We start from the raw sequence: 18,750 nt of genomic DNA, 5'->3' as shown, positions 1-18,750 counted from the left end.
TTTGGTGATATTTTAGGTCTTGCAAACACCTTGCAAACATCTCACAATGCTGATGTTAAAATTGCTATACATCACATTATACTTTGAAATTGTATTTACTAAAATATTAGGAATACTTAAAAGCAACTTTTAAAATTTAATTGATGTATGTTTAATGTTATTTATTTTAGGGGCAAATATAAAATTCATTTAATTTATTTATTTATTTAAATTTATTTATTTATTTTCAGAGAGGGGAAGGTAGGGAGAGAAAGAGAGGAAGAGAAACATCAATGTATGATTGGCTCTTGCACCCCGCCCCCCCGACTGGGGATACCTTTCTAGCAACCCAGGCATGTGTCCTAGACTGAGAATTGAACCAGCAACCCTTTGATTCACAGGCTGGCACTCAATCCACTGAGCCACACCAGCCAGGGCTAAAATTAATTTTAAAAATATAGGGATATTGGTACTTTTTTCTGCTATTGTGAAAAATATATTTTATCATCTTATCACCTTGATTTGCAATTGAAATGTTTTATAAAAATTGTACTACTTTTAAAAAAGATAATAAATAATTAATATAATCTTGAAAATTGCTTTTGAAATGTGGCTCCTGGAAACAAAGAAAAACAACTGATTAGTATGAAATTAGTTAAAGAACCCCCAAAATATTATATTGATATAATTTACATAAGCTTTATAAGGACCTTCTTTGGGGGAGGGTCATCACAAAGATTTCAATTATGGTTATTGTATTTATCAGAGTAGCAATGATAAGGGAATAAAGGTGGATATATCTAAATGTTCAAATAACTATAACAGAATGTTGTATACAATGACAAATCAGCAGATTTTATGCTGACCAATGAAAGAAGTTATCAAAAAGCAATTAAATAAACCAAAAATAGAAAGTGATTATGGGTATAGCAGTCTCCCCTTATACATGGTTTGCTCTCATGGTTTCAGTTACCCAAATTCAAAGTTTGAAAATATTAAGTGAAAAATTCTAGAAATAAACAATTCATAAGTTTTAAATTGCATGCCATTTGAGTAGTGTGATGAAATCTCATGATGTCCCACTTCATCCCAGAATGTAAATCCTGCCTTTGTCCAGCAGACCCATGCTGTGTATGTTTTTCTACCATTCCCTCACTAATCACTTGGTATCTGGTGCAGTTACCAGATTGTCTATCAGGGAGATTGAGAGAGAGAGACCCTATTTACATAACTTAAAGTATATTGTTTAATTATTGTGCTTTATTATTAGTTATTGTTGTTAATTTCTCAGTGTACATAATTTATCAGTTAAAATTTATCATAAGTACATATGTATATGACAAATCATAGTGGATATAGCAATCCTGGAACATACCCATTAAGGGTCTTGGAGTTATCCCCCATGGATAAATGGGTGACTACAATAATTTTTGAATGCCAAAAACAAAATTTTATTCCATAAATAAAGACCTGTATGCCTAAAGGGTGGGGCCCATTCCCTCCCAAGAAAATAGAATGTATAATAACTGTCCTAGAAACTCTGGAAATACCAGGCTATTTGGATAAAAGGCTTTTAATAATGATTCTCTCCTTAAGTCTCTCTATGCTCAATGAGTAGAGAAAATCTAAGTGATGAGATAAAAGTAAACAGAAAAAGAAAGATGAAAAGAATAAACTAATGTGCAATAAGTATTATATCAAGATGTACTGTACTAGGGAACAGATGAGAGTTCTGTTATCCATGTAAATGAGGCATAACCTGGCTCCAGCCAGCTTCTATTAAAATTTTTGCTAACATCACTTTTGGAGAGACAGGCTGATGTAGAAATGGCTCTAGGTCAATTAGCCCAAAGTGAATTCATCAAATTTGTTTGTTTATTTCTCTTAACTATATTAGTTTTAGTTGAATAGTTTTCATTTTGTTCTCATAACAGCTTTTTAGATAATGATCAAATTATTTCTCCTTCAATTTGCTAAATAATCTTTCTTTTGTTTCTACTAAAACTGGAGACTAAGTAAGGGCCAGAGTGAGGGAAAGACTGGTCGGCCTAAGGACATGTGTATGTTTGTGTGTGTGTTATTATTATGATTACTTTTTTAGAAAAGCCAGCACAAGCACCTTTATGACAATAGTAAAACTTGAATAGTAAAACTCATATGTAGTGCAGGGGAGGGGAGTGAGGAAGGGGTGCTAGGCAGCAATCATTTCTTTTGTCAGATTACTACATAGGAGAGCAAAGGAGTGAGAGGGAGAAGAAGCCAGGAAATGGAGATCAGCAGGGGCAACCGAGCATCAATACAGAAGAGATGCTGCAAACCCTTCACCCTTTTCTCAATTTCAGTGTCTTTGGTTATATTTTGCTTGTTTGTTTGTTTTGTTGTTTAGGTTCCTGTTAAAGGTGACATCATATGGTATTTGTCTTTCACCACCTGGCTTATTTCTCTTAGCATAATACTTCCCAGTTCCATCCATGTTGTCACAAAGGGTAGGAGCTCCTTCTTTCTTTCTGCTGCATAGAATTCCATTGTGTAAATGTACCATAGTTTTTTGATCCATTCATTTACTGATGGGCACCTAGGTTGCTTCCAACACTTGGCTATTGTAAATTGTGCTGCTATGAACATTGGGGTGCATAGGTTCTTTTGGATTGGTGTTTCAGGGTTCTTAGGATATAATCCTAGCAGTGGACTTGATGGGTCAAAAGGCAGTTCCATGTTTAGTTTTCTGAGGAAATTCCACATTGTTTTCCATAGTGAATACATCAGTCTGCATTCCCACCAACAGGGCACTAGGGTTCCCTTTTCTCTCCAACCTCTCCAACACTTGTTGTTTGTTGCTTTGTTTATGATGGCCATTCTGACTGGTGTGAGGTAATGTCTCATTGTGGTTTTAATTTGCATCTCTCTGATAGCTAGCAATACTGAGCATCTTTTTGCATTTGCAGGAACAAGTATAAAGGACACATGGACAATAACAAGGGGGCGTGGAAATGGGAGGGAGGTGGGGAGGATTGGGATGGGGGGAAAGGTAGAAAACTGTACTTGAATAACAATTAAAATTTAAAAAAGAGGAGATGCTGAAGCTGTGATGAGAAGCATCATTTTCTTAAGAAAACACTCAAGGGTTTGTCATAAAAGTTGGGCTTTCACTGGGTGTTAAATGTTGACAAACAGCACTTTTAATTTAAACTCTGATTAAAGTGCTTAAAATTTAGGAAGTGCAGCCTGGATAGCTATGAGATGATAAAAGTCATGAATGTCTGTTAGGAAAAAAGCCACAGGGTGGGAGAAGAAAAATATCTAGGTCACAAAAAAGGCTTCAGAGGTCCCTGCTGACCCATGGACAGATACCTGCAGTGTCCAACATCACAGTGAAAACAATTTGCTTTTAACATTGTGGAGGTCGCAGTAAAAAAAAATTACACTGTAGGTTGCATGTATCTGAGAGATACATTCATTTATTTTTCAGTTATAATCTAGAAATTATTAAAGAAATATAAAAACATAAGGAATAAAATTTTTTCTTTTTGAATAGTGGAGACATGGATATTGCTAGAAAATAAAACCAAAAACTGTCTTTAACATTAATTAATCAGAATATTCAATAGTTGGCTTGGCAAAACATTGTAACAGTCGTTGTAAACAATATTGCTGTTCTGAAGGCCTGAGCACTTTTTACGACACTTGGAAAAATAGCTTGATAAGTGACTCATTTTGGATGCAGAGTACCTAACACATCTTTTCCTTTTTCTGCTTGTTGAGGGAGCTGTATCTATGTTGTTAGAATTTCCTTAAATTTGTGTTTGAAATTCAAGTTTTAGGTATAAAGGCTTATTCACATCTGGAAGGACCTGGAACACCTTTTTATTTGTCCTGATACTAACTGTATCATGAAATTTCTAATGAATATTTTGTGCCTTATTTTCACACTGCTGTTTAGCATATGAATAGTCTGAGCATTATTCCTGCAATATTCACAATTGTGTAGAATGTAACCATAGGCCATCTTCTGGTATTCCTGGCTACATTATATGTACCTATTATTTAATCCACAGTGTCAACTCCTGACTTCATTTGATTGTAATATTCTATTATGTCAGGTTTTTGCAAATGTAAATTTATGGTATCATTGAAAAGCATAATTGAAACTATAATTACATTTTCCCTTTTTGGGACTATGAGATAAAAGTATGCAATCTGCAAATGAGTTGGATTTTTCATGTCATGTTTTAGAAAACACAAATTTAAGGGGTAACTAGGGTTTATTCTTATGAACAGTACCACATATGAGAGTCACTTATTTTTCAAGTTGGAGATAACATTTATATTAGTGAACCAGTTATCTGCTGTAATATTACATCCAGATGAGTAAATGGGTTCTGCAAGTCTTTTGATTACATCTGCTGATTTATTAGTAATCAAGTTAGGACCTTTGAGCTGCTTACTGGCATACATTTCAAGATTTCCTGTGTAAAATACTTTTGAATTGATCATAGCAAAAATTTTTATACCATTGTTACTGGGCTTGGATTGAACATATTGTGTAAACCCACATTTGTCTCTAAATCCAGGTAACATTTCATCTATCGTTATGTTCTGTCTTATATAGTAACATAACTTACAATTTTCTACAAATGCTGAGAAAACGTCTCCCACAGCTGCTTAATTTGTCCACTTTCAGGCACCTGAAGCAGGTAAGTTTGTCATCAAACCTGATACAAGTATGAATAAATGTAAATCTCTGTAAAGATATTATAGTCTGGAAAGTTTAATCTCACTACCATCTGTAGTCTATAAATTCTGCAAATTTAGGTGATTGCTGCGATGTAAACCAGCTACATATAAGAGGCCCCAAAATGCTCCCAATTTGGTTTTGTCTATCCATTTAGCATCTCCTTCTTGTGAAAACTGGCTTGAGATAGAATTTATGTATTTATTTGTATATAATAAAATTATATCTACAATATCATTTGTGAAAAAGCAGTCTCAAGTTTTAATTTCTTTCTTGGCATTTTTTTGTGTTTGGTTGATCTAACAAAAGCTGACACAAAATATTCTGTGGCTATTTTCTAATTTGTCTTCTTATCGGATTTTTCCTCCATTTTGATTTTTTATCTTTAAAAAAAGATATGAAGAAAAATAAAGATCTTATATATGAAGGTCTTTTAAAACATATGAGTATGCAATTATCCCTCCCCATGACTGTGATGGAATGCAGTAAACTAAAAGAGAAAAAGTGGTAAAATTCAAAACCATAAAAATTCTAGAACAAAACATAGGCAGTAAAATCTCTGGCATTTTTCTTAGCAATATTTTTTTCTGATGATTTTTCCCAGGCAGGGGAAACAAAAAAAATAAACAAATGAGACTACATCAAACTAAGAAGTTTTTTCACAGCAAAGGAAACTGACAAAATGAAAAGGAAACCTACTGAATGGTACAAAATATTTGCCAATGACACATCTGATAAGGGGTTAACATTCAAAATATAATAACAGAACTCTTACAATTAAAGACTAAAAGAAACAAACAATTCAATTAAAAAATGGGCAGAGAAACAGAATAGACATTTCTCCCAACAGGACATACAGGTGGCAAATCAACATCATTCATCATCAGGGAAGTGCAAATTATTGTAAAGCCACAATAAAATAGCACCTCACACCTGTCAGAATGGCTATCATTGATAAACCAACAAACAACAGATGTTGACAAAGCTGTGGAGGAAAAGGAATCCTCGTGCATTTTTGGTAGAATTGAAAATTGGTACAGCCACTATGGAAAACAGTATGAAAGTTCATCAAAAAACTAAAAATAGAACTACCATATGACTCAACAATTCCACTACTGGGAATTTATCTGAAGACACCTAAAGCTTTGGGTTACCTTCATTTTAAAATTTAAGAATATATTTGACATCTATAGTGTTTACCTGGGGAAGTTCACTGGTGCTCGCCACATCATTACCTTTGATGATTCCCAGTTAATGGGGAGTACAGAGACAGTCTCTTTGTTGAAGCTGTCACTCTGAGTACACACTTCTACAGTTCTTTTTCACTGGCTGACTTTGTCTCATACTGGAAACCATCTTTCTTCCTTCTTCCTTCACTTTTCTACAGAATCATCCCATAATTCTTGCACCTGGCATTTTTCCTCCCCTCCCCTCCCCTCCCCTCCCCTCCCCTCTCCTCCCCTCCCCTCTTTTCCCTTTTTCTTTGCTTCTTTTCTCTTTTCTTTTCTCTTCTTTTCTTTCTCTTCTTTTCTCTCTCCTGTCATCCTTTATTTTTTTATTTATTTTTTATTTTTTATTTATTTTTAAAATATCTTTATTAATTAGTTATTACAGTTGTCCCATTTTTCCCCCTTTTGCCCCCACCTCCTGGTACCCCTTTCTCTCCAGTAATATGCATCCGCCTTAGTTCATGTCCTTGGGTTGTGCACATAAACTCTTTGGTTTCTCCATTTCTTATACTATTCTTGACATCCCCATGTCTATTTTGTACCTACCAAATATACTTCTTAATCCCTGCACTTCCCCCCGATTCTTCTCCTTCTCCTTCCTAGCTCTCAACACTCAAAATCATCTCCATATCTATTATTCTGTTCCTGTTCTGCTGGTTTGCTTAGTTTGTTTTTTAAGATTCAGTGGTTATAAATATATTGCCCTTTTAATGTTCATAGTTGTGATCTTCTTTTTGTTAAAAAAGTCCCTTTAACATTTCATGTAATGATGACTTGGTGATGATGAACTCCTTTAGCTTTACCTTGTCTGGGAAGCACTTTATCTATCCTTCCATTCTAAATGACAGCTTTGCTGGATAGAGTAATCTTAGTTGTAGATCCTTGCTTTTCATCGCTTTGAATACTTTTTGCCAGTCCCTTCTAGCCTGCAAAGTTTTTTTTGGGACATCAGTTGACAGTCTTATGGGAACTCCTCTGAAGGTAACTCTCTGCTTTTCTCTTGCTGCTTTTCAGATTCTCTTTTTACCTTTAACCTTTGGCATTTTAATTATGATGTGTCTTGATGTGGTCCTCTTTGGGTCCAACTTGTTTGGGACTCTTTGTGCTTCCTTGACTTGTTTGTCTATTCCCTTCACCAAATCATGGAAATTTTCTTTCATTATTTCTTCAAATAAGTTTTCAATTTCTTGCTCTTCCTCTTCTCCTTATGGTTCCCTTATGATTCAGATGTTAGTATGTTTGAAGTTGTCTCAGAGGTTCCTAAGCCTATTCCCCTTTGTTAAAATTCTTTTTTTATTCCTGCTGTTCTGATTGAATGCTTTTTTTCCTTCCTTGTGTTCCTAATTGTTGATTTCTCAGCTTCATCCACTCCACTGTTGGTTCCCTGCAGATTTTTCTTTATTTCCCTTAGTTTAAGCTTCATTTTTTCCCCTTATGTTTTTGCTGTACTCAGTGAGTTCTTTGAGCATCCTGAGCACCAGTGTTTTGAACTCTGTAGCTGATAGGTTAGTTATCTCTGTTCCATTTAACTCTTTTCCTGTTCTTTCATTTGGGACATATTTCTTTGTCTACTCAATTCAGCAACCTCTCTGTTTTTGTTTCTGTGTATTTGGTAGAGCTTCTTTGACTCCTTGTCTTAGGAAAGGCAACTGTAAATCATGTGGGGTAGAGCCTTAGATAATCAATAGGGTGGGACAACCCCCTTCACCACTTGTGGCTTTGTGTGGGGAGAGGGCTTGGAGAGGTGAAAATGCTGCTGCCTGGCTTCTGAAGGTTTTCCTAGCTCTCTCCCCATTTCCAGTTACTTCGCCCACTTCCTATATGTGACTGGTGCCCTTCCCGCTGTTGCTCTGGTGGTAAACCCCAGAGTGGGTGGGTTTTCATATGTTCTAAGTACATGTGGGCCCTTTAAACTTACTATCTTGAAAATCCAGCAGTTTTTTCTGCTGCCCCAACTCTCACTGGTTTTTACAGCCAGAAGTTATAGGGATCTATCTTCCTGGAGCTGGAACCCTGAGGTGTGTGGTCTGGCCTGGGGCTGGGATCACTCACTCCTACAGTATCCCTCCTTATTTTTATTCACCACACATGAGTGTGTGACTGCCCCTTCCACTGCTGACACATCTCCAAGTCCTACCCATCTCCACACCTCTTTGCCCATTTCCACAGCTCCACCCCTCCTACCCATCTCGATGAATGCGGCTTCTTTAAATCTTTGGTTGTTGTATTTCCATACAGCTTGATTTTCTGACAGTTCTGGTTGTTATTTGTTTTGAGATGTAGTTGTGATTCTCTCTGTGTTTTCACAAGCAGGCAAAGTATGTCTACCTATGCCTCCAACTTGACCTGAAGTTGCATGTGGCAGTCTTTTATTGCCATTTTAGTGATTGCAGAGGCTCTAGGCAAAACCTTAAAAGCACTTATTTCTGTTCCTAGAAACTTCAACAAACAACAAGTGCAGGCAAGGTTGTCAAAAAAGGAAACTCTAGTATACTGTAGGTGGGAATGTAGACTGGTGTAGCCCCTGTGGAAAACAGTATAGAATTTCCTCAAAAATCTAAATATGGAACTGCTTCTGATCCAGCAGTCCCACTGTTGGTACTATACCCTACAAATCCTGAGGCATCAATTCAAAAGAACCAATGCACCCCCATGTTCATAGCAACATTATTTACAATAGCTAAGTGCTGGAAACAGCCTAAGTGCCCATCAGTAAATGAGTGGATCAAAAAACTGTGGTACATTTACTCAATGGAATACAAAAAGAAAGAAGGAACTCCTACCCTTCACAACGGCACAGATAGAACTGAAGACTATTATGCTAAGTGAAATAAGCCAGGTGGTGAAAGACAAATATCATATGATCTCACTTATAAGTGGTACCTAATAAATAAAAGAAATAAATGAGAAAAATAGAACCAGAAACTTGGAAATAAAGAACAAACTTGTGGAGACCAAAGGGGAGGGGGAAGGAGGATAACAGAAGGAATCGGAAAGGTGAAGCAAAGAAACATGAATAAAGGACTCATAGGCATGAACAATGGGGATCATTGACTGTGGGAGTGCGGGGGGATGGGGTTGGGATGAGCAAGGGTGAAAAAGGCAGGACAACTGTAACTGAACAACAATAAATTAAAACAAAGAAATTGCATATAAAAAAGAATGTAAAAGTACATGTTGATATATTTTTGATATGTTGAATTAAATAAAATGTATTATTAAAATTTAAAAAATAGAATAAGGGCTCTCCTGAGCATTAATTCTAAGAAGTGTTCTAAGATGACTCTAAATTTTATGATCTGTGTGAATGAAGGACAGAAATTTATATTATAGACAACAGGAATAAAGTGGAATACTGACTACTGTATTTGAGAAGCAGAGATGGGGATTTCTAGCACCACATGAAACTTAGAGAAAGTTGCTCTTCAATTTTATGACATCTGTTACCTGAGATGAGTTTTATTTAATGATGTGGCTACCATTAATGTTTTCCTACCCCCTTACTTGAGGACCAACTTTCACAAAATATGTGCAGTAAAAAGAATCAACATCTGGTAAAAACATAAATAAAGTTTGTTTCCCATCATACCTGTGAGGTACCATTGTTCATATCTTACAATTAAATGAAAAGAAATGCAGAGTAATGAAATGACTCTCAACCCATGTATCATATGATTCACACAGTTGAAAACTAAGGTCAATGAACTCTGGTTTCTGATTCATTATTTTAAGTTTTGGTAAAGTTCCTTCTCTCCAGTACGTTGAAAACTTAAGAAGAATTTTTTTCATACTAAAAAAACTTATGTACTAAGGGGAGAATATTCTTATACTCTTTCACTCTTTAAATTTAAGCGGCTAAAGCTAAGACTCTTGACTTCACAAACAGGTTATGTAATCTGGCTCAGTTAACTGGTGGATGAAATTTCTCTGTATTTATATATCCTCTGCGGTTTGAAGCCTTGTAAACTGTACATTGTAACTCACTGCTCTTGTTTTCAAACTGTTTAAGTAATCATTTCTTATTAGCCAAGTGTGAAATAGTCAGGAACATGAACATAGTAAAATTAGGTTGAAGTAACTGGTCATGGATCGAGGTTGATGATATTATTTAGTTTTGCATCATTTTGCCAAAACCATGGGGAGTAACACAGTTAAACACAGCAAAAGAATAAGTTGTGATTTCAACAGATAAGTGTGAGTTGTCTTAAATCCTATAAAAGTGTTTATGGTGATTATGACCTTAAGTTTTCATGCACTATAAACTGTAGCAAAATATTTGCTCCCAGCTTGAATGAAGTGAGACATAGTCTCCTCATAGTTATAATGTAAGTGCTCTCAAATGGGACAAAGCACCTTGAGCAGTTTCTGGCACTTAGTAGGGGCAAAATAAACTGATGTTTCCCCGTACCCTTGCTGATGAAGTTTTTAAACAGGCAACAAAAGAACCTTTGAATACATTTTCAAGATATTTCTGTCTATTAAATTAGTATGTTTTGCTAAATTAGTTGATTTTACTGTGCTTTTTATATTATTACTTGGCTAAGATAACTTTAAATAAGTTACCTTTTGAGTTACTATTTTGCACCTTTTAGACGCCTATATAGGTATTGTGTTAAATTTGGCATGCATTTACCAAAGAAAACGATATCCAACATCATTCTGAAAAGGCAAGGGCAGGAAATCAAAAGTCCAGCCCTCAGAATATTTTGCCCCAGGCACTGCCAGCTGGATTAAACATTTGTCTCTAAAAAAGCATTGCCCTAGGTAGTATGTCTGAAGTTTAACCTCAAAAGTAAAATATCAATTATTATAAGCTGTAATGCTAACCATGTGAAAACATTAAACTAATAGATACTTTGTTGGCATGGTTATTATCCAGTGACATAAAATATTAAAGAACCCTAATAAGAGTTACATATAAGAAATATGAATTATAATTTTTAAGACAAACAAAAATATGCATTAAAACATCCATCAAAAATGAAATAATCAAGGTAGTTACCTTTTTCTATTGAAAAAAATTTCTAATGAAAAGTCCTTCTATATATTTAAGTAGAATTATATTTATAAAATTAATACTGTCAAATACTTTTTATTTTTTGACATAAACATAAGTGAAAAATTATACTTAGTTATTCTAGGAAAAATTGATGTTTTATGAAAGTATTTGGAAAGAATTCACTCACATACACGTTCTTTTGTTGCTAATGGAACCTTGGCTGTCAAATGAAAGGAAAAAAATATGTGTATAAACAATAGCTTTTCTTCACAAGTTATATTCTAACTTTAATAGAGTCTTAAGACACTATTAATTTCTAAGCAGGTTTAGAATTTCAACGATAAAGAAATACTTCTTTTGTTAAGGCATATTTGTGTTTTGAATTTCAGGGCCTCTATAATGACATTGACATACTTATTAAACATGTTAGGTTTTTTTTTCATTTTTCTGCTAATCTTTTAAGCCACAACTTGAATGATCAAATGGAGAGAGTGAATATAATTATTTAATGTGCAGAATTTCATATAACCATTTGTATTTATCTAGCTCTTTAAGTTTCTAACTTACTTTCATGTTGTTAGTCATTCACCCACCATCTGTATGCATATGCCTGTATTTTTGGGGCTATAACATGCACTTTTTTCTCCCAAATTTGAGAGGAAAAGGAGGGTGTGTCTTATAGTTCGAATGTAGCTTACCTGGCTCACTGTGTGTGTGGGGGTTGGTGGAGTGGGGTCACAGGTTGTTAAATATTTTAACACAATTTTTGTTTCAAAAAATTTTCCCCTATTTTCCTCCTCTAAAACCTAGGTGCATCTTATGGTCTAGTGTGTCTTATAGTCCTAAAAATATGGTACATGTATGAGGTCCGTTTCATGTAGAGGAGGCAGAATGGCATTGAGACAACAGATTGCAGCATTGAGCATGTGGACATTTTTTTCCCTTTGTCTTGAAATACAATAGAAGAGAAGTATAATATATTTTGCTTATTTGAAAGAATCACCTAATTCCTACGCTGGATTTAGGTCATATGCACTGGAAGCTGGGGAAAGAATTACACAATATTTAGATTAATAGAATATTTATTAAGGGTTTGATAGGGGGCTTAAGACTTGGAAAATTTTAGCCTAAGGTATATAGCCATAAATCTAGCAGGTAATGTGTCTGTTAAGCTTTCGTTTCAGAAACTACAGATAAGGCCCATCCTGGTGTCTGGGAAAAGCAGCTGACCTCCTGGGGCATTGGTTAGAGATTACTGCCTGAAGACATCTGTACCAGGAAGAAGCAGATGACTACCCCTCCCCCTTGGAGACAGCTAATGGCCCAGGAATGTTGCAATGGCTGAATCTCAAAGCCTTCACCACACATTGTTTGCCTTTCCCCACCCCCCTTATAAAAAGATCTGGCCAGGAAAGAAGGGGGAAGATGTTTTGTTAGGGTATGAACCCACCATCTTCTCGGATTGCCAGCCATCTGAATAAAGCCCCTATAAAAGATTCAATAGCTGTCATTGTTTATTGGATTTGGTAGTGACAGGCAGCCCAAACACTGGTGTCTTTTCTGGTTACAGGTTCAGTTCCTCAGGGGCAAATGCAACAGTTTAACATATCTTTACCACTTGTTATGTGTTAGACTATGAACACTGAAGTAATAACACAGCCTTATATTGTTGGTCCAATTTGGCTCTCATCTCACCCTGGTAGTCTGATCCACTTCAAATTGTTCCCCATGCTCTCATACACAACTACTGAACAGATTTCTCTTTTTAAAAATATTTTATTTTATTTTTATTTTTTTATTGTTGTTCAAGTACAGTTGTCTCCATTTCCCCCCCACCACTCTCACCACTCCCACTACCCCAGTCATCTCTACCTCCCACCTTTGATCCTACCCCGCTTTGGTTTTGTCCATGTGTCTCTTATATATGTTCCTGAAAACCCTTCCCCACTTTCCCTTCATTATCCCCTCCCACCTTCTGTTGAGGTCCACCCTGCCTGGTCTTAGGAATCTGTAACCGCCTGTGACTATGGCTCTGAAGTAAGAGGCCTCTGAACCAGGAGACACTAAGGAGACAAAAACTTATTTCCCTGGCATGAACGCTGCTTGTTCTAATGCCTGGCTCCCTTTGTGATCAGCAGACAATGACAGGTAACAATTCCCTAGGAAAGAGAATGAATCTAAGTAGACGTGATCATGTGGGAATGCCCTAAGGGAAGAGACTCAGGGGGCTGTGGAAATGACAGGGTGATCAACATTGACCCCTGCCCCCTCGGCTTTGCCAAAGCCTGAGTCCTTGAGAAATCCAAGTCTCCCAGCTGCCTTTGTCTCCTCTGCCTGACTCAGACCTGCAGAAATAACAGGGACGGTGCAGTCCAGACCAGAGTCGGAGGACCCCCAGGGTAATCAGGCCTGAGACATAGAATATGAAAGACCCTGTGAGATCTGCTTGCTGGAGGATGCTCTTTAATTAAAATATGAAGGCACAGGGAGGAGATGAAACTAAGTATTTAAGTCCTGTAGTCTTTTTAAATGGTAAAACCCCAAAATCTGTGGCTTAGGATCCCAGCAGGAGATCTGCCAGTGCCTTTCAAAGCTAACTACTTGTAATTTGCAAATGGTATTTGTAATCAAGAACAAAAGCCTGCTTGGCCAAAAAGACAAGGCACTCCCCACTAGAGAGAGTGGCCGTTTTCGTCTCTATTTCTCCACAGGACTCGGTTGTCCATGTGTTTTTCTCATGTTTTGATGAGCCATCTGCAGCGTTCCTTGGTCACTGGTGGTCGGTGGCCGTGACAACCTTCCCTCTGGTTACTCTCAGTTTGTTCTTAATTTCAATGTCTCTGGTTATATTTTGCTTGCTTGTTTGTTTTGTTGATTAGATTCCACTCATAGGTGAGATCATATGGTGTTTGTCTTTTACCACCTAGATCTGTTATTTACTTCCTGTTAGAAATCTTTTAAAGGTTCACGGTATCCACACTACACCTAGACTCACCAGGGTCCCCATCCTCACTCAGCTCACCAGCACTTTATGGTTTTCTCATGTATGAGAAAAGAGAAATTGGACACCTCTGGGACTATTTCATACCTCCATACTCTAGTTCTCTGTTCCTACTTTCTGGAACATCATCTTAGCATAAAGCCTTTCCTGAATCTTTCTGATGGGAAGTGCCCCTGCTTTAGACTTACACAGAACTCTTAAGTGTCCCTCTGGTTGGCATAGTTGTTAGTCCTGGCCTCAAACCTCAAAGCGTGTTTTAATCTACCATCTGCCCTCTAATATGTGAGTACCATGAATCTCCACAGGTCTCCCATTCCTCGTCAGCAAAATGGGGTTTTCATTATAATGATAGTACTTGTCTCATAGGGGATTCATTGAGGTAATACTTATAAATTGCTTTAGTGTAGTGCCTTGCACTTAGTATGTCATAAATGTTACAGTGGATACATATTTATAATATTTATTGTTATCAGCAGTTATCATTGTCATAGCACTTTCTGCATTACTCTGACATCATTTCTCCCATAAGCTGGAGGACAAGAGGCTATGTCATAGATGTTTTTAGTGTTTTCAGTGCAGCCTCTGGTGATTCTGGAAGTTACTGACTGCCATTCTCTCTTCCTTTTGTAGGGAAAGAACCAGACTCATGGGTTCCTTACATTCTTCAGAATTAGAAGGTACTTATATATTTAACTTCTGTTTTTAAGTTTAGAATTAAATAATACAATTATTCAATTATGTGCAGAGTCAATGATGCTATTTGCTTATTTTCTGTTTTTGTTTAAACTCTGAAAGTAGAATGGCAGATGATGGATTTAACCAGCCAACTCTTTTATGATAACTTCCCAATTTCCAGTGTCAACAGAAGTGATTTTTTCCTGAGTTTTCATTTTTAAAGATTTAAAAATTTGTGCCTTTTCCATTTATTCAATAGCAATATTGTAAGGTTAAAATGTTTCTTTAAATATAAATTTTAGTAGCTTGTTTTTAGTATTGCCATCTTTCTGTAGCCACATTGAAAGTGGACTTGCATGGCAAGTATATAATTTCCTCATTTACTCTTACTGGGACTTGTCAGTTCTGTGGGAATTAACACAGGACTTTAAATTTAAAACCAAAATTGTTTACCAGAAGTAGATGGAGATTTAAAATAGTTTTACCCAAGATATCTAGGAGATATACATATTTTTGGTTATTATTAATATTCCCATGCCCATACCTCCTCTTGCATTTTTCTTTTTGTTTTAATTGCTTAATGGTTTATTTTTCTTCCTTTTCTCTAGAAGAACATTCAAGATATAATATTGGGATGATGTTTTCTATAAATTCTATAAATAAGTATTTATAGAATCATGTTTTACATATGGCGATGAATGATTAATTATAACAAGTTTACCCTTCTTTTATGTAATATCTGAAGTATAAATGCTTTGAAGTTATTTAGATAGGATGTTTATTTGAAAATAAAAATGTTTATTGTCTTATGTATTTATTTTAGTTTTGTCTCTAGCTCAGCTCTAGCACATACACCCTCTCTTCCATCCAAGATCCATAGGAGCTTCAAAATGAAGTGTCAACAGCCTTCGCTTATTACTCGCCAGGTGGCGGCCTTGCTTAGCCTCAGTTCTGTGGCTACAGCTTTGTGGCAGAAGGTGCCCAGCAGTGCAGACCCACTGGCGAGCCTCCTGTAAGCCACCAGGCTAGCGTAGGCACGGGCAGACGGTCCCTGCCTGGTGGTGGAGCTGTGGCATGCCTTGAGGACCGCCAGTTTGAATACTTTACCTGAGGATGAAGGTCTTGATGACCATCACCCACAACGACTCGCAGGGCTCTGTGAACGTGAGCATGGGCCACCCTGGGCCACGTGGGCGGTGACTTCTACCTGTGCTGCCTCCGTTAGAATGGAATGTTCACGGACAGAGTGTTCCAGAGGCTCGGTACACCGCTGCAGTTGTCACACCTGTGTACTTTCAGGTGCCTGAGCACAAACATTGCATCCACTGCCCTGTCAAGCAAGAAGAGGAAGAAGAAGCAGGAGAAACCCAAGTCCCTGGTATAGTAGATGTAGGCACACATCTCACCCGTGACTGTCAGCATTCCAGACACCACATCCCAAGTCATCAGCCCCCTGATCTCCTCCAGGGGAACCATCAGTGCTGCAAACTCCTGCCCATCCAGTCCTGGGGAGTAGGATTTTTAGGGTCCAAAACTGGCTATGTGATACCATCTGACCTAAATTTAATGGCTGACAATGTGCAGCCAGAAAATGAAAAGGAAGCTTTAGGTGGAAATAGCACAAAGGATGATTAAAGCCATCCCTGTGTATTTCTGTACACAATTAATAGTACAAGCAATTATGATTGCTCCCGATAAGCAGCTCACCCTAAATGGAATTTTTACACACATCACTAAAAATTATCCATATTGCAAGACTGTGGACATGGGCTGGTAGAATTCAGCTCGCCACAATCTCTCTCTGAAATGTCATTTCATCAAAATACCACTTTCCCAGGAGGAACCAAGCAAAGGCTCATTCTGGAGGAAAGATCCTGCCTCTGGAAGCAAATTAATAAAGTAAGTTTTTAGAAAAAGATGGCCTAGGGGAGTGGCCTGTTTTAGACCCCCTCTGGGACCACTCTTGTCTGGAAGTATCCAAGCTGCTCCTAATCACCCTGGAGTTCTGTCTGCTCACTCCATTGGTGTGGTCCATTGGTCCAGACTCTTAAGAGTCTCCATTAAGAGTCCCTCCATTGTTGTGGAGGGTAGGAAGGTTTGCTGGCACCCCCTGGAGCCCCAAGCTTGGTGCCTCACAGCCCAACTTGGTTGTCATCCATGGGGCGTGGTTTGTCAAGTGCATGATACTTCGTCTAGTCAGTCTGTTTTATTTGCAGTGCAGTGACAGCTGCCCTTCATGATGCAGTGCAGTGACAGCTGCTCACACCTACACTGTCTCTGCCCCCATGACTACCTCAGCCTCCCAGCAGCCTGTCATGCAGATGGTTCACATGGTCCACAAGTTCCCAGCTGCATCCAACACCAGCATGGCTGGACTGGCCCCAGGGAACAGGAACACTGTCACCAGGCAAGCTATAATCAATCACTCGGGAGGCCTTGCTGGCCCCTCTTAAGGCAGAGCTGCAGAAGAATGGAGATCACCAAAAAGTGGAAGTGGAACCTGTTACTGAGATGAACTAGGCCACCCTAGCTTCTGCCAGCAGGGCCTGAATGATATCTGTGCAGATAGTCATCATGTGTAATAGGCACCTCTCTCTAGGTCAGCAGCAGCTACTAATAAAAACTGCAAAAGGGCCTCAGCCTGGTGATCCCTGTTATGCCTGGCCAGGTGAACAATGCAGGGGTGAGTCCTCTGTACATGCTGGTGACACAGGTATCAGCATCAGACTTCCTGACCACAAAGCACCAGAAAGGGACCAGCTGGAGCAGCAGGAGCTGAAGCTGGTCAGCACCAAAGACAATGAGAACATCATCAATGCCCTGGGTATGGATGGACATGCTGTTGGTGCTGTGAGGAAGAAGGGCATTCAGAACTAGCAGCCAGGACAGCTTTCCTACTTTATTGTTAACTCTGTGGTGCCAAAAGGAGACACTGTCTCTCACTGCTGACCTCAGAACACATTCTCTATGTGGGCAGAGGGCACTGCGGTTGGACTTCACAACAGAACTGAAAACACAAAACCCAGGTGGACTTAAGACTTTTTAAAGATGGAAATGACACCTGAACTTTAAAACCACACAAGACAGAAAACTGTACTTGAACAACAATTAAAATAAAAAAAAATAAATAAAACCACACAAGGAAACCTGGTTCCAGCAGGGTCTCCCTGCCCAGTGCACATCCTTTAACTCAGGTGTCTCCACCGCAAGGCCCAGGATGGCTATGAATGCAGCCCAACATAAAATTGTAAATTTACTCTAAACATTAGGAAATGTCTTTGTGTTTTTGATAGTGTTTGTATATTTAATGCGTGGCTCAAGGCAACTCTTCTTCTTTCAGTGTGGCTCAGAGATGCCAAAAGTTTGGACACCCCTGCTTTAACTCAAAGAAAAGACTCTGTCCTTCTGAGGGAGAAGAGCACTAGGTACCAGTGCAATCAGGTAGACTAGGCACTCTTTGTGGGAACAGTGCAGGAGCTACCCAGCCACCCTCGGAGGACATGAGGAGCTGTCAGGCAACACAGTATTTTGTTGTTCACATGTGGAATTAGACTATTTTGATGTGTACTTTCTTTCTTTACAAAATAATTCTTTCTTTGACATTTCAGAGGACCCCATTTCTATTTGGATATTTGGAGTCACATAGGACCTTTAGTGTGGATTTTATTTGGAGAAAAGAGCAACATTGTGTACTTATGTTTTTTTGTTTTCAGCCTATGGAATGATTTACTTTGTCTGGTTAAGGTGCAGGAGGAGTTATGTGATGACAGCTGCCCATTTTCCTGTTAGAGTAGCGGCCTGACGAGTTTACTCCTCCATTTCAGTGTATGGTACAGACAGATGGACTCTGTAGAGATGCATGGATGAACTGCTGGCTGATGGGCTGCACTTAACTGCTTCTTTTTCTTGCTACTTTTTGTTGTGTGTTTCTTTGTATGGACTTTGTCCCTGGCATAATATTCCAGTCTAAGTAAAACAAGTCTCCTAACTATTATGTGTTTAAAATGACAGAACTATTGCTTACTTTATTGGAAAAAAATCATTCATTTATCACACAACCTTTCAAACAAATGTCACAGATCTCTTGACATGTTTGCTATTTTAGGTGTGGTCACCAGCTCATCATCATCTGAAC

General features: G+C 37.9%; 1 pseudogene; it reads left to right on the top strand.

Moving 5' to 3' along the window:
• The first annotated feature begins 4,613 nt into the window (after positions 1–4,613).
• On the top strand, positions 4,614–17,492 carry LOC123824220 (annotated as a pseudogene).
• Positions 17,493–18,750: the final 1,258 nt, after the last annotated feature.

The sequence above is a fragment of the Phyllostomus hastatus genome, unplaced genomic scaffold (genome assembly GCF_019186645.2).
Source record: "Phyllostomus hastatus isolate PE091 unplaced genomic scaffold, TTU_PhHast_1.1 phas_contig_118, whole genome shotgun sequence".
Lineage (NCBI taxonomy): Eukaryota > Metazoa > Chordata > Mammalia > Chiroptera > Phyllostomidae > Phyllostomus > Phyllostomus hastatus.
This window is presented reverse-complemented; position numbering and strand designations above follow the sequence as displayed.